We start from the raw sequence: 4259 nt of genomic DNA on the forward strand, positions 1-4259 counted from the left end.
TATTCATGTTTAGAGGTGGTGTTGGACAAGTTGTGTATTATGCTTGAGCTTGACTCATCTATGGTATTTAAGTATCATTTCTTTTTTTTTCTTGCTCCCTTAGTCCCGATTTCCCCCTTGATTATGCTTATCGCTTATGGTCATTTTAATTGCTTCCGCGACCAATGATGTGTAAGATACGCTATGAGGCTTGTTTGGGGTTCCTTCGGGTTCCCCATTCGCCGGTCACGTCTAGGCCCTAGGCTTGGGTCGTGACACTCTGCAAGGATATGTTGTCTCAACTTTCCCATATTAGGAACACATAATCGACCCTGGTAACGAAGCACACCATCTCCCGCTGGGGAGAAAACCTCCACTCTCAGATTGTGGACTGCACCCTTAAGTTCAAGTAAGATTGGATCACTGTCTTGCTTTTCCTTAACCTTTACTACCAAAGAAGATTCTTCCCCATTCTGAACCGTTACACCACCATCTGATATGCTCATAAGGAGAACTCGTAAGCGAGCAAGTCTGTAAACATCCTTTACTAGCTCTTTTCTTTCTTCCTCAACATGTGCTACACTACCCATAGATAATCTGCTAAGAGCATCTGCTACTACATTCGCCTTACCCGGATGGTAATGCACAATCATATCATAATCTTTGAGGAACTCAAGACACCTTCTCTGGCGAAGATTCAACTCTTTCTGGGTGAATTTATACTAGAGGCTCTTATATTCTGTGAACACATCTACATGAACACCATACAAGTAGTGTCTCCAAATCTTGAGTGCAAACACCACTGCTGCAAGCTCGAGGTCATGAGTCGGATAATTCTTCTCATGTACCTTAAGCTGTCTAGAAGCATAAGTTATAACCTTACCTCGCTACATCAATACACAACCTAGGACGACCCTGGATGCATCACAATAGATTACATAACCATCTGAACCCTCTGGTAGAGTCAAGACAGGAGCTGTAGTCAACCTAGTTTTCAGTTATGCGAAGCTTTTCTCACAATCACCTGACCATCGAAACTTGACCATCTTCTGAGTCAACCTAGACAATGGTGAGGCTATGGATGAAAATCCTTCCACGAACTGTCTGTAATAGCACGTTAGACCAAAGAAACTTCTGATTTTCTCAAATGACTTGCATGTTTTTCCTCATTCCTAGAGTAAATGAGGATGTCATCAATAAAGACGATGACGAACAAGTCCAAGTACTGCTTGAACACTCTGTTCATCAAATCCATGAAATTTGCACGAGCATTGGTTAGTCCAAATGACATAACTGCAAATTCGTAATGACCATACCGAGTTCTGAAGGATGTTTTCGAGATGTCACTATCTCTGACTCTAAGCTGATGATAACCTGATCTGAGGTCTATCTTTGAGAAATGACTAGCACCCTGAAGTTGGTCGAACAAGTCATCAATCCTGGGGATAGGATACTTGTTCTTGATTGTGACTTTGTTCAACTGTCTATAGTCTATGCACATTCTGAGAGAACCATCTTTCTTCTTCACGAACAACACTGTGGAAAAATATTAGGTCTGATGAAGCCCTTATCTAGAAGGTCTTTCAACTGCTCTTTCAATTCCTTAAGCTCTGCTGGAGCCATTCTGTAAGGAGGACTAGAGATAGGCTGGGTATCTGGAAGGAGATCAATTCTAAAGTCGATTTCCCTTTCGGGAGGAACTCCGGGAAGATCTTTTGAAAACACTTCTGGAAACTCATTGACTACAGGGACTAACTCAAGATTTTGGGTTTCGGAACTAGAATCCTTAACCCGAACTAGATGATAGAGATAACCCTTAGAGATCATCTTTCTGGCCTTAAGGTAAGAAATGAATCGACCCATAAGCACTAAGCTACTACCCTTCCATTATAAGATTGGTTCGTCTGGACACTGAAAACGAACAATCCTAGTTCTACAATTGACTGAGGCATAACAGGAATGTAACATATCCATGCCTAGGATGACATCAAAGTCTACCATTTCTAACTCTACAAGATCTGCTGAGGTGACTTTCTAAGAGACTATGACAGGGCAATTTCTATATACTCGTCTAGCTATGACTGGGTCACCGACTGGAGTAGAGACTGAGAAGGGTTCTAAAAGAGTTTCTGGGCAAACACTGAATTGGACTGCTATGTAAGGAGTTACAAAAGACAAAATAGCCCTTGGATCTAACAATGCATAAACATCAAGATCAAAGACTCGTAACATACCAGTGACTACATCAGGAGAATCTTCCTGATCTTGACGAGCCTGAAGAGCATAGAGCCTGTTTTGGCGCTGTCCGTCACTTGTACCAGATGAGTTACCCTGTTGAGTCGGGTGACCTGCTGGTCCTGCTGGAGTTGTAGACTGAGCTCTACCGTTATGTCCTCCTTGACCCTGTCTAAGAAGGACAATTCTTCAATCTATGACCAGACTGACCACACCCAAAACATCCTTCCTTACCTGCAAGGCACTCGCCCGGATGGTTCTTACTACATTTCGGGCAAGTTGGGTAAGTTTTTGTGCTTTAAACACTACGTTGAGACTTAGAGCCTAATGCCCTACCTTTCTGATCGTTACGGAACCTGGGGAATGGAACACTAGCTAATGAAGGGGCTGGCGTCGAAGACTTCTGCTGAAACTGCGAGCAATTTCCACCACCCGATTTCTATTGGGAATACTCGTAGTTACCTATTCTTGCTTTCTTAGCCTGTTCCCCAAGCTTATCACCCTCAACCTGTTGATCATGAGTCATGATCCTAGAGATGTCCATGTCTCCCAACAACATAGCATTCCTGCACTTTGTTTTCACTAAGTCTGACACCCCATAAAGAAACCTATTCATCTAAGCCCTGGAGTCAGAACCATGTGAGGAGCATACCTGGAGAGTTGGTTAAACTTGAGCCTATACTCTTGGACATTCATGTTACCCTGCCTTAAGTTCATAAATTCCTGGGCCCTTGCTTCTCTCAACTCTATGGGGAAAAACATGTCCAAAAAGGTTTCGTTGAAACAATCCCAAGTAATAGGAGTTGCATATGTACCCATGTTCTCCTTCCACTGAGTATACCAGTTATGAGCCACATCCTTAAGTTGGTGAGATGCTAACTCAACCCGATCATTCCCAGTTACCTGCATCACTTCAAAGATCTTCTTGACCTCATCAATGAAGTTTTGGGGATCTTCTCCAACTTGCAATCCTAAGAACTCTGGCGGATTCAAACTCACAAAGTCTCGCACCCTGGCTGCAGCTGACCCAACATTGGCATTTACTGGAACTGGAGCCCGCTGATTGTTCTGGTTGGCCACACTCTGAGCCAACATTTGAATGGCGTTCCTGAACTCTGCATTCGACACTTCTTGATCAAGGACTGGAGGAGCTGCGTTTGCGTTCCTGGTATTCGCATTCCTGGCGTTAGCTCTACGAGGAGGCATGATCACTGAAACGTAGAACGTCGAGTTAGAATGGAATTTAGATCATACCTTACGCACGATAAGAGTAACAAGAAAAATGAAGATTTCCTAAAATACTTTGTAGCCTCCCCCTCATTAGATGTGGTGCACTTCACACCCATGAAAAGGACTATACTTATTGTGGCTTTTCAAACATCCTAGGACACTGAAACCTAGTGCTCTGATACCAAGTATGTCACGCCTCGAGACTACCCCCGAGACGCGGACACGGGACCTAGGATCATAAGTGACCCCAAGCTAACCGTGTTGGCATAATCATGAGCATACTAAAGATATTAATAACTTATGCGGAAGTTAAATCATAAATAAAATGAAAAGAATGGGGAATACTCATATACTAAAACTGAGATAAATGAAAGCTAATGAGTTTAATACAAAGAAGATATTAACTCAATACTAGGTTGAATCTATCTATGTCTGAAAATAGCCTCTAACTGACTAGAAATGCTGGGACAGGCCCCTGCTAAGTCTAGCAAAACTGAAACTAAAGGACTAAAAGTACTGAAAAGAAACTCATAACTATTGTCCTCGGAGAATGAGCACTCACCACTGATTCTGCTGAACTGGAAATCGGGAACCGATCTAAGCGTGATCTGGATACTGAGAACCTGAACCTACATCACGGGAAGATGTAGCGCATGTATGCATCGGTACTTGAAAGGTACCGAGCATACAGGATAGAATACAGCTGAAATAACATATAACTGAATAAAGCAATAAAGTAATGAAATAATTTAAACATGATATAGATACTGAATACTGAGCTAACTGAATGCAATGACCAATTTATAACATGCTGA

This window comes from Solanum tuberosum, unplaced genomic scaffold, assembly GCF_000226075.1.
Source record: "Solanum tuberosum cultivar DM 1-3 516 R44 unplaced genomic scaffold, SolTub_3.0 scf00059, whole genome shotgun sequence".
Taxonomy (NCBI): Eukaryota; Viridiplantae; Streptophyta; class Magnoliopsida; order Solanales; family Solanaceae; genus Solanum; species Solanum tuberosum.